Source organism: Stegostoma tigrinum, unplaced genomic scaffold, assembly GCF_030684315.1.
Source record: "Stegostoma tigrinum isolate sSteTig4 unplaced genomic scaffold, sSteTig4.hap1 scaffold_89, whole genome shotgun sequence".
Classification (NCBI taxonomy): Eukaryota; Metazoa; Chordata; class Chondrichthyes; order Orectolobiformes; family Stegostomatidae; genus Stegostoma; species Stegostoma tigrinum.
This window is the reverse complement of record NW_026728814.1, coordinates 801,464-817,746: the sequence shown is the minus strand read 5'-3', so window position 1 is coordinate 817,746 and position 16,283 is coordinate 801,464. Positions and strand designations below refer to the sequence as shown.

The window sequence follows — 16,283 nt, the reverse complement described above, 5'->3', positions numbered from 1 at the left end:
TGGACCCACTATCTTCAGCGAGTGGTTCCTGCCGGCTGTGCACTGCCTGAGAGGGCGCTGGAAACAGAATTATTCATGGCCCTCAGGAGAGAGTTGAATGATGAGATTTACAGGGCATCGGGAGGGACTGGTGAAGTTACCCGTACAGACAGCTGATGCAGAGAGTGACAGGCTGAAGCACCTTCCTCTGTGCTGGGACATTCTCTGAGTGTGCGGTTCTCTGCCGATTGTTGCTGCAATCTCAATGACCGCTGCTCGTCATGGAGCTGGTTGATGAGGCTTGTTGGTGACGTCAGCTCTGCCCTACCTCATCTAATTGGTACATTTTCGATGATCTACATTCACTACGAAGATGTTTTCTAGAAAAGTGATGAAAAAGCACTGGTGCAAACTGACTTCTTTGCTCTGGTTAAGAAGCCCAGGAGTTTGGGAACAACAGTAAAAACTGTCAGCAGTGATTTACAAGTCTTTGCACACAGTCAGGCTGGTGGAAAATAGGATCAAGTGTTGATTATACCAAGTGTTCACAGTTGGTGGCTATCTCATGTGTGGAAACATGGCCTTGGTTTTCGTGGTTTTGGTGTGAAGACAAGACCACAGAAAAAGCATTTGTCCCTATCAGCTTTAATATCTGATATGTCCTTTGCCTAAGGACCCTATATTAAACTGATTTTTGGAGCAGGGAGTTGGAATACGAGCTTTCTCCATGCATTATTGTGGTATTGCAGTGTTCCCAGGAATGATGAAGTCTTATTAAACCAATTTTAAAAGCATACTGATCAAAACTTGAAAAATTCTAGGTCTAAACACCTTGTCATCTCAGATTCGCCAGCATTTGAAGTTCCTGCTATCCTTGAAGAACTATATGCTGGGATATGCTCAATGCTCTGGAACCATAATCATGGAATTCCTAGAGTGTGGAAACAGGCCCTTCAGCCCAACAAGTCCACACCAAACCTCACAGCATACCAGCCAGATCTATAACCCTCCTAATGTACCCCTCCCTCAATACAACAGGCAATTTAGCACAGCCAATCCACCTAACCTGCACATCTTTGGACTGTGGGAGTAAACTCACACAGACATGGGGAGAATGTGCAAACTCCACACAGGCAGTCGCCCAAGGCTGGAATCGAACCCGGGTCCGAGTGCTGTGAGGCAGCAGTGCTAACCACTGAGCCACCGTGCCACTGAAATGCTTTCTCTCAGTACTTTCACCCAACTTTCTCTAAATATGCTTGTTCCAAGGTAAACGTTAATCTCTCCTTTTCTGCATGTTCAGCACTTGCTCCGAATATTATTGCCTCATCCCTGGTACATGCTGCACCTTCCCACCAACACCATCCCTGAATATTCACACATGGCATCAGAAGTAAAAGAAAATCACCTGCCAACACTACCTCATTACAAATAGCATTTCAGAAAAAAATGCTATCGAAGTATTCTCTAATTTTGAATTTGATGATGATGACTTGGATGTATTGAATGAGAGATTTTGGGAACACTGTGAGCCAGGAAAGGATATGGTGTATACAACGCACATTTTTCATTTGAGTGCAAAAGCAACCAATCAAACAGATGTGCATGTGGCTGCTTTATTTTTCGCAAGTCGAGGCCTGTGAGTTTAATCAGATTACTGACTCACTGATGTGGGACACAACTGTGAATGACCAAGTCAGTGGCATATTACGCCGAAAGCCATTTCTCACATTAGCCAGACCAATAGATATTTGCGGATCTAGCAAAATGAGCCAGAGTGAAATAAAAATGCTACGTCAAGATGCAGAATTGCCTGCCCACAAAGTACATTGTTGCTGTCAGAACTCTACATGCTTTTCAGCACCTGAGGCATGTTCTGCTCAGGGCCTGGCACAATATCTCTGCCTTTCCCTGGCATTTTTGCACTTTGATGTCTCAACTGGAACCTAATGTCCCACAGTGCTCCTGTCTTGCCTGGTTGCTTATCACAGGCATAAGTCAGGCAGCTTCGCATCGTTATTACCAGCAGTCAGTCAAGGGCTGGTCAGCAGCTGTGGCAACTAATGCATTTTTTTCAACCAAATGGTCATGTCTACAAGTCTCAGGGAAACAGTTCTCAGTCAGGGCAAGGGAGACAGGATTCAGTCAGGGGATCCTGACACCGCATGTCCAAGGAATCATTTGGTATCAGCCCAGGGACTTTGACAGTGTCAGTCAGCCATTAGGGCAATCAGGATCAGGGAATCTGTATCACTACAGTACAGAGAGGTGGCCACACTCACTACTAATTACATTCTCAAAATGCTGCAACAGACTTGTTGAGCCTGAATTATGTTCATCAATCCAAGCTGACCCTGTCCATTCCTGCCATTGGAAGTCAGTTTGATGAAATGCTCAAGGTTTTCAGGAGTTTGGGAGGTTCAAGTCCATAGCTCCCTGAAACAGCAGCACAAGAAGATAAGATGGTGAAAAATTTCACTTTCATGGTACACAGCCTCAGGATATGGTCAACGTGGATGTCTGGTTCATAAGTGGCATGTCAGAGCTTGCACTATTTGTACGAGAATTACTACGGTTTCAACCACCAAATGGCCACAACTTGATCAAAAGAGAAAGTGACCATCAAGCAGTTTGAACCATCAGCTGTCAAATAAATTAAGACAGAGTTAAACGTATTTGCAGGAGTTTTTTTTTTACATTTTTAAAAAAAAATCAATAATGGGATGATCACATCACTGGATAAGAATGGCAGTTTCCTTCCCTAAAGGTCATCGGTGAACAGATGGGTTTTTCCCAACAAAGACAATGGATTCACAGTCATCATCAAATTCTTATTTCCAGATGGATTCACACCTAGGTCCCCAGACCAGTATCTCAGCCTCTAGGGAAGTGATGGACAGAAGACTAAATAGAAAATATGTACTAGAAATCATACAACGTCTTGGTTTATGTTTCCATCATGAGATCCATCGCTGCTACGGACACCAGGTAAAGAGCTGAAGAGACTGCAATGCCCCCAGGCAGAGTCACAGCGGTCACCAGGTTTCATAGCCGACAGGGAAAATGTAATCAGGGATTATAGGACATGACTCATCCCAAACCTAAGTTTTAAATCCAAACATTCCTTTGATTTTTATCCACAAAATGAAAGATTACATTGTTTCCAATAAACAAATGTCTGTGGAGAGCAACAGAATCCGTCATTGTAAAGGTGTGCAGACCTATCTAACAAATAAAGGGCCATCGAGATCATCACAGAATTCCTAGTGTGGAAGATGGCCATTCAGTCAATATCAACCCTGCAAAGAGCATCCCACCCAGTCTCACACCCTACCCTATGCCTGCATTTTGCACACAAGATACGATGGGCAATTTAGCATAGTCAATCTACATAATTTGCACAGTTTTGGACTGTGGGAGGAAACCAGAGCATCTGGAGGAAACTCACGCAGACAGTGTCTGGGTAAGACACTCTTTGTCAGGTCAGAGCGGACATGATGGGCTAAATGGTCTGCTCCCACACTGGAGGGATTCTATGATCTCCAGCAACAAGCCCAAAACACATGGTTTTTGAATCTACTATAACAATGTGTGGAGCTGGATGAACACAACAGGTCAAGCAGCATCTCAGGAGCACAAAAGCTGACGTTTCAGGCCTTGAACCTTCTCTAGGCCCGAAAAGTCAGCTTTTGTGCTCCTGAGATGCTGCTTGGACTGCTGTGTTCATCCAGCTCCACACATTGTCATCTTGGATTCTCCAGCATCTGCAGTTCCCATTATCACTGATACTATTTTTGATTCTACTGTTAGCTATATTCAAACCAATCAACTTATTCAGAAATTTGCTGGTAGTTAACCAGTCCTGATGAACCAGGAAATCCCTTTTCACATATTGTGCAGGTGGATAGTCTTTAGTCAGTGCGAATGTGTCGACGTGTTGTGACAACGTGACTATTTCCAAGCTCTACCTTACACAACTGTTAGTGTGACATTTTATTCACAATACCAGCACCTTTAATTGAGCAGGGATCGGTAACATCTGTACAAACAGCCCAAAACCATGGTTCATTTGATAGTGAGAGTGACAGCAAAGTTCTTCAACTGTGGTTGTCTGTGAACTCACTGGTGTGTTAACAGTTTGGCTGACAATGAATCCCTTCCCACACTCAGAGCTCATGAAAGGTCTCTCCCCAGAGTGAACTCGCTGGTGTATCAGCGGGGAATTCGAATCAGCAAAGCCTTTCCCTCATGCAGAACAGGTCAATGGTCTCTCTCCAGTGTGACTCTGGTGGTCAGTTTCTCGCTGGGATGGATGAAGAAATTCCTTCCTGCAATCTGCACATTTCCACACTCTGTCTCCCAGCGTCACTGCACTGGTGTTCGGACATTTCAGATGAATCTTCACAGACTCTTCAACACACACGCCATGTGCATTTCTCCCCAATGTGAGTGCTGCTTTTTCCTTCATTGTTCAAAATCCTGAGATAATTGGGTTGTGATAAACAAAGTGACCGTCAGACCTGGATGTGGACCTGTTTAAATTCTCCAACTGCAGACTATACTTTCAAACAGAAAGTTAAGTGGAGCGAGTAAGAAACCAGAAGGACACAGATTGTGAAACTGAGAAATTCTCTGGGCATGTGTGGAGCGATACTTGGGGAAAATGCTGGATCACCATTAGAACAAATTCATTCATAAATATCCTCCAGGTAAGGGATCCAGTCAGTGTTTGCATAAAACTACCAAAAGAGAGAGGTGGGGGAAGCCAGCGAGGAAGGACAGTCATTGTATAGATCTGTAACTCAACCTTTCGATCCCTCTGAAAGACTAAGAATAGTGCAGAAGTAAAATTGTGGAAATCTGAAATGAAAACAAAAAATGCTTCGTCAGCGTTGTACAGCACAAAACAATCCCTTTGGTCCCAGTTTTCCATGCTGACTAGATATCCCAAATTAATCTAATCCCATTTGCAAGCATTTGACCTATATTCTGCTACACCCTTCCTATTCACATAGGACATTTAAGAGGTATCTGGATGGGTAACTCTACCAGCTTCCACCAGTTCCTCTGGCAGCTCATTCTACACAGGCACCACCCACTTTCCCTTTTAAAAAAAAAACAAATTCACTGGAAAAGCTCAGCAGGCCTGTAGCATCTGTTAAGGAGGAAAAAAAAAGTTAACATTTCAGGACCGGTGACCCTTCCTCAGAACCCGAAACTCTTCTCTCCTCCACAGATGCTGCCAAACCTGCTGAGCTTTTCCAGCAAATTTGTTTTTTTTTAAGATTTAAGGCATCTGCAGTTCTTTTGGTTCCCTTTTAAGACTTTCCCTCTCAGCTTAAGCCAATGTTATTAGTTCTCGTCTCCCCTAACCTGGGAAAACAATCTTGGCCATTCACCCTACGCCCACCATAATTTTAACAACCTCGATAAGGTCACCAGTCAGCCTTCAATGCTCCAGGGAAAATAGACCCAGCATATTCAACTTCTCCCTACAGCTCAAAACTTCCACCACTTGCAACATCCTTGTAAATCTTTTCTGCACCCTGCCAAGTTCAACAGCATCATTCCTATAGCAGGGAGACCAGAACTGAACACAGTATTCCAAAAGCAGCATCATCAATGCCTTGTTCAGCCTATAACATTGACCTCCCAACTCCTACACTCAATGCACTGACCAATAAATGCAAGCACAGCAAATATCATCTTCACTACCTTCTGAACCTGCAATCCACCTTCAAGGAACTGTGCACATGCACCCCAAGGAGTCCCTGTTGCATAACAGTCCCCAGGGCCTCATCATTAACTGTTTAAGTCCTGCGCTGATTTGCATTACCATAATGCAATCGCTCACATTTAGCTGAACTAAACTTATTTCTATCACTCCTTGGCCCATCAACCCATGTGATTACGTTCCCATTGTGCTTGGGAAGTAAACGCCTTTGCTGTCTACTACAACAACAATTTTAGTGTCATCTGCAAACTTACTAACCATTCCTCCAATATTCATTCCACATGATTTGCATCAATGATTAAAAAAGCAGTGGACCCAGCACCGATCCTTGCAGCACACTGCTGTTCATAGTCATCTAGACTGAATCCGCTCCCCCCTGGCTGACCATAATCTTGTCTCCTACCTTCAAGCCAATTTTGTTTCAAATAGCTAACTCTCCCTGGGTTCCATTTGATCTAATCTTGCTAACCAATCTGTCATGTGGAGCTTTGGTGAATGCCTTGCTGAAGTCCATAATAGACAATGTCCACTGCTTTGCCTTCTTCAATCTTCTTTGTCACTTCTTCAAAAAACTCAATCAATTAAGTGAGACAAGATTTCCTACTCACAAAGCCATGTTGACTATCCCTAATCAGTCTTTGCTTCTCTAAACACATGCAAATCCTGTCCCTCAGAATCCCCACCAGCAACTTACCCACCACTGACATCAGGCTCAACGGTCGATGGTCCCGTGGCTTTTCCTGAAAGAATGGCACCACATTAGCCACCCGGCCTTCTGGCACTTCACTAGTGTCAGTGATACAAATACCTCAGCAAGGGGCCAGCAATTACTTCCCCAGCTTCTCCCAGAGTTTGTGGGTAACACCTGATCAGGTGCCAGGAACCTATCCACCTTTATGCATTTTAAGACATCCAGCACCTAGATCTCTGTAATGTAGACACTTTTCACGACTCATTATTTATGTCTCCATGTTCTCTAGCTTCCATATCCTTCTCTGCAGTAAATACTAATGTGAAATACTCATTCACTATCTCAGCCTGCAGTTCCACACAGACAGCCTCGTTGATCTTTAAAGGGGCCCTATTTTCTCCCTAGTTGCTTTTTTGTCCCAAATGAAGTTTCAGAATCTCTTGGGATTCCCCTTAACTTGATTTGCCAAAGATAGCTCATGTCTCCTTTTTGCCGTCCTGATTTCTCGAGTATACTCCTACTGCCCTTGTACTTCGAGGGATTGACCCAATTCCTGCTGTCAATACCCGACATGTGCTGCCGCCTTTTTCTTGACCACAGCCTCAATTTCTCCAGTCAGCCAGTATCCCCTACATTTACCAGCCTTGCCCTTCACATGAACAGGAACATATTGTGTCTGGGCTCTCCTTATTTTAGTTTTGAAGACCTCCCACTTTCCAAGCATTCCTTGACCTGCATATTACCTCTCTCAATCATCTTTTGCAAGTTCTTGCCCAACAATGTCAAAGTTGGCCTTACTCCAATTTAGAATTTTGAAATGTATATTAAATAAATATGTTTTATTTTAAACTGATCACATCTGCCTGCATCTGGCATATACTCCTCTAAACCTCTCTTGTCTATGTCCTAATTCAAATGTCTTTTAAACAACGTGACTGTACCTGTATCTGCCACTTCCTCTGAAAGTTTGTTCCACACATGGACAACTCCGTAAAAATAAAAGTTTCCCTCATGTCTTTTTAAATATGTCTTTCTCCTCTCACCTTACACACATGTCCGCTTGTCTTGAAATCAGCCAACCTCGGGAATAAACCCTTGCTATTTGCATAATCTGTGCCCTCATGATTTTATGAACCTCTAAGGCCACTCGTTAACCCATTATGCTGCAGTGAGAAAAGTGCCAGCTTTGGCCGTCTATTTGATAATCAAGCCCTCCATTCCTGGCAACATCCCAGCAAGTCTATTCTGAACTGTCTCCAGTTTAATAATAATGTCCTTCCTGTAACAGGGCGACCAGAGCTGCACACAATACCTCAAATGAAGCCAAAACAATGTCCTGTACAACCTCAACATAACATCCCAACTCTGAGACTCTAAGGTCTGAGCAATGAAAGCAAGTGAGCTGAACAACTTATTAATCACTCTGTCTACTTGTCTACATAAATTTCAAAGAATTATGCACTTGAATCTCAGCATTTCTCTGTTCCACAACACTACCCTGGGTGCAACCATCAATTGTGCAAGTCCTACCCTGGTCATTTTACTGAAATACAATGTCTCACATTTATTCAAATTGAACTTCATCCTCCACTCCTCAACCCATTGACATAATTGATCAAGATCTTGCTGTCATCTTCGATAACCTTCACTGACCACTATACCAACATTTCATACCACTAATTCTAGTATCATCTGCAAACTTACTAATCTTGTCCCTTAAATTCTCATCCAAATCATTAATATAAATGAGAAACAAAAGTGGACCCTGTGCCAAATGCTGTGGAACATGCTGGTCACAGAACTCCACTCTGAAAAATCCTCCATCACCACGGTCTCTCCTCCAACTGAGCCAATTCCGCTTCCAATTAGCAAGCTCTTCCTGAATCACATGTGATCTAACTTTACGCATCAGTCTACCATGTGGAATCATGTCAAAGGCTTCACTCTCACTCTGGGAGGTGCTGCAAAACTGAAACAATTCCCCAACCATTTGCCCATCATTCCTTGAAAAGTTAAATCCCAACTCTCTTGAGAATAACTGCTAAATCTGCATCCAGCTGCCATTCAGACTGTTCCAGATCCTGGGAACTTGCGGAGTCAAACACTCTTCACATTTTCACTCTGCATTTTTTGCCAATTATCTGAATGTTGTACTCCACAGTTACCAAACATTGCTACAATGGAGAATTACCTGAGCTTCTGTTCACTCTCTCCAAACCAGAGACACATCAATTTTAATTTACTTGTGGGACGTGGCCTTTGCTGCACAGGCAAATATTGATTTCCACTTTTATTCGATTTGGAGAAAGTGGTACTTTCTATTACTGCTGCACTCCATCTGCTGTAAGTACACCACTGTGCTGTTATGATGATAATCCACCCTGGAGCCTCACTACCCTCCCTACTGCAGGAATCATACCTCAGACCTCACTACCCTCCAGATCATGCCCTCAAGCCACGCTACCTGCATTGTTGCAGGCATCGTTCTCGAGCCTCAACACCCTTCACATCTGTGGAATCCCCCTCCAGCCTCAACTCACACCATCTATCTAGATTCCTCCAGTCTCACAGACCACCTTATCTGTCATCTCCTCCAGCCCACAAACTTCTTTAGCTCTATAATTGTCTTTACCGTCACAAACCTCCCTTTGTCTGGTCTCCTACAGCCTCACAATCTTCCCCATTTCTGTAATCTCCTCCAAGCTCACTTTTCTCTATTTTTGTAGTCTTCTCCAGTCTCAGAACCCTTCTTGTCTCACATATCATCCAGCCTCACAGATCAATGATACAAGAACGATATTTCTTTCCTCTAATACAATCCTTATTTTTATTCATCCACATGATGGCGGTACTTTCAATTTCCTGGGCTTCAGGCCCCAGAATTGAAGTCAACCGCTTTACCTCTCTACCTCACTTTTCTCCCGAAAACACTGACCAATCATGAGTCATTTATTCTAATATCTCATTTTCTGAAATAACTTGAAATATTGCTGGGCATCTTCCTATGTGAAGAGTCTCAGAGGACTACAGTACAGAAAAAGGCTTTGTGGCCCATCCAGCCTGGGCTGGTTAAAAACCACACCCTAACTATTCTAATCTAATTTTCCAGCACTTGGCCTATAGACCTGTCTGCGTTGGCATCACAAGTGGGCATCTAAATATGCCTTAAACGCTATGAGGATCTCGGTGCCTACCACCCTCAGAGACAGTGAGGTTCAGTGCCATTGTCACAGCATGATGACATCACAGAGACGAGCTGAGTCTGTGCAAACCAAAGATCCCCCACACACCGTGAAGGACGGGAGGGTCCCTGATAGGGGGCAGAGGAGATTTAACAGAATGGTTTGTAGGAAGAGGGTTTTTAGTTGCATGGATAGGGTTTTTTTTAAAAGTTATAATTTCATGTGACTTAGGTATTGCTGGGACATATTGAGAATATCCATCGACAATAGATGGACTCTCCTTCACAACCTCTCCTCTTGCCTGGGGTATGGTAATCTTCAGGTTAAACCAGCCCTATGGTCAGGTAGGATAATGGTGACTTTACCTTAGGCACAGAGATGCCACTTTGCCTCAGTGGTGTAGAAGGGAATGTTGAATGTGGTGGATGGGACACCACTCCGACACTGCTTCATCTGGAGGATGTTAACTTCCTTTAATATTGTTGGGGCTGTACTCATGCAGGTAAGTGGAAATGAAAAGTGGATGAGTGCCTTACACACAAGAAGCAAACTGTCATTCGGTAATCAGGCGCTTGGGGAAACTGAGATTGATCTCCTTGTTCCAAAGGATTTTGAGGGGACCTTTGATAGGAGGTGTTTACAAAAGATAAACATTAGAATGGTAAAATGTACACTCAACTGGCCATAAAAAAGGACTACAGGACATATATTGAAAGTTGTAGGAAAGATCTATTGAGAGAATGGAGTAATAAGAGAGAGATTTTACATGGCAAATGGGAATGAGCAGGAACACAATACTCACACACAATGCGAATATCCAGGTCCTGATGAATTGAGTAATTCTGTCAGAGTTTGGTGTTACAATTATTGAGCTTCCTACCTGAAAGTCCACTTGTAATATCCTGTAACACAAATTCATAAAATCCATCACTGTCAGAGTAGGAATCCACAACATCCCCTCCTCCTGGCCGAGGGTAACTGTGCATTGTTCCTGCTGCACATTATTCCTTGTGGGAGTCAGCAGCTGATTCGAGGGATTTCTATTTGGGTTTCTAGGAATTTCCACATTGGGGCTTCATGTCACTGAACAGAACAACAGGTGTTTGACACAAGGCAAAGAATGGCCAAGATTTAGTGAGATGCAGGCAGCAGGATTTGCTTCCTTTTCTTTCCTTCTGTGCTGCTGCACTGCCACAATGAGACATCAGCTTTTCCGGCCCAATGCAACTTGATGAACAAGTTGTCTCGATTCTGAGAAAGGGGCAGTAAGCTTCTCCCAGTCATTTGAAAAAACGCCCCTGAAAAAGGCAGCAATTACAGATGTGTCATGTTGCCCAGTGCTCCCAACAAAAAGATGAGAAGAATGAGGGAGGATCTCATAAAAAAGGGATAACAGTCAAGTTCCATGAGGGTTAGAGTTTATGGAGAGATATTGATAAATGGGCGACAAGTCGGCAAATGGAGTATATTTTGGGAAAACGAGAAGTTGCTATTTTTTGAGGACATGACCAAAGAACAGTGTTATTTAAAAATGTAAAAACTGTGGAAAACTGCAACACAAAAGGGATTCAGGAATAATTGTGCAGGAAGCATGAAGCGAGCACACAGTTGCAACAGGTAATCGGGAAGGGTCATGGGATGTTATCCTTATGTCAAGGTGTTTGCAGTAGAAGAGTTTGGAATACATGTCTTAGGACAAATGTACAACTTGCTGGCAAGACCACATCTGGAAGAATGCGAGCAGCTTTTTTGGTCCACTTATTCGAGCAAGTATATAACTTCACTGGAGGCATTTCAAAGAAGATGAACTAAGATGATCATTGGTTTGGAGGGATTATGTTTTAAGCTAAGACTAAACAGGTCTGGAATATACTAACTAGATTTTTTTTGAAGAATGAGAGATGTTCTAATTAAAAATAGAGGATTCTTAAGGGAGTTGACAGGATAAATGCAGAGGAAATATTTCTCATCGTGGGAGCAGATTCTTGATAAGGCAGAGAAGAGAGGGTTCTCTTTTGGAATTGTCAAGCTTAAGGCAACACAGACATGGGTAAGGGGTTTCAGTCGCGAATGAGCTGGAGTGAGGTGGAGAGAAGGAGCATTTTAGAGATTGAAATTTCTGGCATTTGTGATTGAAATGTACGGTAAGATGTTTTTCTTGAGACCAGATATGAGAGCATTATTGAGAAGGGTGCAGTTCAGCCTCAGACAGTTCCCAATGAGAGGGATGGATTCAGTACAATAGTAAGGAAAAATAATTTGTAATAATAACTGAAGGCAATGTGTTTTACTATCACAAAGTGTTATTGGAGGAAATTTCAGCTAATCAAGTAGTGGAAGCATGATAAGCAGTTTTATAATTGAGTAACAGTGGAGCAAAGTGATGGAGACGAGTTAGATCTGAACATTGTAGAATACATGTGAAAGTTAACACAGTGCTTGTCGAAGATCTCACCTCCTGGAAGTATGTTGGTGAGAAACAGCATGGGCCAAGGATAGATCCTTGAGGGACATTTACTACATGGATTTCAGACAGGAAAGAGAGATGGAGTGGGATTTTCAAATGACGGTGAGGTCGAACATTGGTTTTAAACAGAATGGGTGAGAAGGACATAACCAGAAAAGAGAAACAGACAGAACAAGTAACAATATCTGTGAATTGGCATCGGGGAAGAGGCAGGGAGGAGGAGGAGAAATAAGAGTTGGAATATTTGTAGTTTCGTGAGAATAGGGCATGTGTCTCCTTCACTTGCCGTTGGAGGGGAGGATGGAGGAGACAGGATGATGGACAGTGTTTTGCAAAGAAACCATGCCTGTGTTAGTGATATTTAAAAATGAGTGAACAAACCTGATGACTAACTTTTATCCAGAATGTTAAAATGTACAACAGAAGTCCAGGTTCAAATCCTATCTCAGCAGATGGTGGAATTTGAATTCAATAAAAAAACTGGAAGAATCAACTGGTTGCCATGGCAACGATTGCTGATGACAGAGAGAAAAAAAAAATCTAATGTCCTTTGGGGAAAGAAATTTGCCAACCTCAGCAAGCCACTCAGTTGCAAATCACTGCAAAGTTTCAACAAAGGAATGAAGCTGGGTGGCCCATTTGGCATCTACCAGGGAACTAGGAAAGACAACTGCAGAATCAGCCCTATCGACCCCCCAAACTCCTGCTTAATAATATCTGGGGGCTAGTGGCAAAATTTGGAGAGCCGCTTCAAAGACGAGTCAAGGAACAGTGTCAGACTCATGGAAACATACCTGGCAAACAATGACACACACCACTATCATTGTCCTTAGTGAAGCCCTGTCCCAGCAGACGTGACAGCACAGTGCTATTCTGACCAGATTATTTGACCTGGGAGTACTCAACATTGACTCTGACGCCTGGAAGTCTCATGGCTCCTGCTGATTACCATGTACCATCCTCCCTTGGTTGATAAATCAGCAGTAGTATTATCGCTAGATTATTAATCCAGAGACCCAGATAACATTCTGGGGACCTGGGTTCGCATCTTGCCATGGCAGATGGTGAAACATGAATTAAATAATGATCTGGAACTAAGATTCTAATGATGACCATGAAACCATTGCCAATTATCAGGAAAGACCCATCTGGTTCACTTATGTCCTTTCCGGAAATGTGCCATCCTTACCTGGTCTGGATGACATGTGACTCCAAACCCATAGTGATGTGCTTCACTCTTAACTACCTTCCAGGTAATAAACGCTGGTCCAGCCAGCGATTTCCACATCCCAAGAGTGAATTTTAAGAAGCAAAAAACTCTATCATGTTGAACAGCACTTGGAGGAAACACTGCGAGTGTGAATAGCACTAAATGTACTCAATGTCCACATCAGGAGTAGTTTGTAGGAGGATTACCAATCAGGCTAGTCGAGTCCTAAAGGACAAAGCTGCTTGGCTGGGACTGCAGCAGGTGCTGACGCACCAAACGGGGAAAATATAGCTGATCTCATCATCACCAATTTCCCAGCTGCAGAGGCATCTGTCCATGACAGGATTGTTAACAGCAACCACCGCACAGTCCTGTGGAGACAAAGCCTCATCTTAAACTTGAGAATACCCCCCATTGCGTTGGGTGGCACTAACTTCGGCTAAAAGGGACAGACTTGGAACAGACACAGGAGCTCAAAACCAGATATCTATGAGGCTTTGAGAGAGACTGCAACAGTAGCAGACCTTCTCCAGCACAATCTGTAACCTCATTGCCCAGCATATCCTACAGACAGCCATTGCCATTGATCCAGGGGACCAACACTGGTTGAATGGAGAGTATTGGAGGGCATGCCAAGGGCAGCACCAGGCATACCTAAAAATAAGGTGCCAACCTGGTAAAACCACCAAACAGGACTATCTGCATGCCAAATAGCATAAGCAGCAAGAGTTAGAGTTAAGCCACCCCATAACCAATAGATCAGATGCAAGCTCCGCAGTTCTGCCACACCCAGTCGTGAACGGTGATGGACAATTAAACAACTCACTGGAGGAAGCATGCCAAAAATCCCCATCTTTACCCGACACAGGAGCCCAACCTATCCATGCAAAAGACAAGTCTGCAGCAATCTTCAGCCAGAAGTGCCAACTGGATGATCCATCTCAGCCTTCTCCAGAGGTCCCCAACATCAGAGATGTGAGTTTTCATCCAATTTGATTCATTTCACATGATATTAAAGAAATGAATGAACAGTGCAAAGGTTATGGGCCCTGGCAACACTCTGGCAACAGTAGCGATGACTAGTGCTCTAGAGCTTGCGAGCATCCAAGCCAAACTATTTCAGTCCTGCTACGGCGCTGGCATCTACTAACAATTTGGGAAACTGCCCAGGTCTGTTCAGCACAAAAACATTGAAAATCGAACCCGACCAATTTCCCCTCAAGCAATCTACTCTCTATCATCAGTAAAGTGATGGAAGGCGTCATTGACAGCGGTCGTAAGCAGCACTTACTCAGCAGTAACCTGCTCAGTGACACCCAGCTTGGGCCATGGTGGGCACTCGGTTCCTGATCTTATTACAGACTTGATCCGCAAATTCACAAACAGCTGAATTCCTGAGGTGAGGTGAGGGTAAACAGCGGAGCTCTGCACAAAAACCACTTACTTCCACTTCAGTGACAATGACTGACAGTGACACCTTAGTTTCAGCTCATCTGCTGAACCTCTCATCTATTCCTGTGTAATCTCTAGACTTAACTACCCAAACTCACTGCCAGTCGGCCTCCCACATTCAACATCCCTGCAACCTCAAGAATACCTAAAATTCTGCTGCACACAAGTTCATTTGTACCAAGACCTGTTCACCATCACTGCTGTGCTCCCTGACCCACAAAGGCTCCTATTTATAAACAACAATTTAAAATTCTCACCCTTGATTTAATTCCTGGCTGTGATGAGCCCTATCTCCCTGCACCAAACAACCTTCAAGACTTCAACAACTCATTTAGTTCCAGACTCCAACAATGCGTTTAATCATCCCTTCACTATTGGAGGCTGTTTGTAAAGTTGCCAGAAAACGTGATCTGGAATTCCCCTGATAAACCTCTGAGGTTTGCTTTCCTTGAGAGAGTCAGGAAAACCTGTAGATTTGGTGACTTTTTGGTCACCTGACCTAATATGGCCTTACGTCAAAAGTTTGTTGATAATATTTTTGTGAAATTATAAAAGATGATAAAAATACAAATAGTTTGTTGATTTGAACATACACCATTAGCTCTTCGGTATCGCTAGATGAATGATCTGTAACTTCTCTCACAATGCTCCATTTGAGCACCTTTATCATACAAACTGCAGCAGCACACGAAAGTTAAACATCACCTTCCCCACAGGTAACAGGGCTTTGGCAACGATCGCTGGTATCTGTGGAAGGAGAAACACACAGTAAATGTTGCAGAAGTGCAAAATGAATGACACAGATAAAAACGCTGTAGAATTTGGGGTCTGAAATGGAAGAAAAATACACTCTCTTTCTGGGAAAATATTTCCTGACTGTGAAAGATACCATTCAAAAATTAATCTGGTAAGAGAGCAGCACATGGTCAGGGGGTGGGCAGCAGTGGAAAATTTATTTACAAAAAAGGTACAAGGAAATTACAGTAAAATACTACAGAGATCAAATCTATCCATCATTAGAGACTGAAGAGATTAGACACCGACAAAGGTGATCAGGGAGCACAGAAGTGAGCAAGAGCAGTGTGAGCTGCTATGATCCAACAGTCTGGGAAAGAAATCCATAAGAAACAAACATTTCTCTTGGATAAGAGATAATAGGAACTGCAGATGCTGGAGAATCCAAGATAACAAGGTGTGGAGCTGGATGAACACAGCAGGCCAAGGAGCATCTTAGGAGCAGGAAAGCTGACATTTCGGGCCTGGACACTTCATCAGAAATGGGGGAGGGGAAGAGGATTCTGAACTAAATAGGGAGAGACAGATCAAAGATGGAGAGAAAAGATATTTGGAGAGGAGACAGACAAGTTAAAGAGGCGGGCATGGAGCAGGTAAAGATGAGTATAGGTGGGGAGGTAGGGAGGTGATAGGTCAGTCCAGGGAGGACAGACAGGTCAAGGGGGTGGGATGAAGTTAGTAAGCAGGAAATATGGGTGCAGCTTGAGGTGGGAGGAGGCGATAGGAGAGAGGAAGAACAGGTTAGGGAGGCAGGGACAAGCTGGGCTAGTTTT

The 16,283-nt window shown here is 43.5% G+C and overlaps 1 non-coding gene across 1 annotated transcript; it reads left to right on the top strand.

Moving 5' to 3' along the window:
- The first annotated feature begins 561 nt into the window (after positions 1–561).
- Positions 562–753, top strand: LOC132209367 (U2 spliceosomal RNA). The gene has a single exon (XR_009445459.1). It is a non-coding gene; the product is annotated as a U2 spliceosomal RNA (small nuclear RNA).
- Positions 754–16,283: the final 15,530 nt, after the last annotated feature.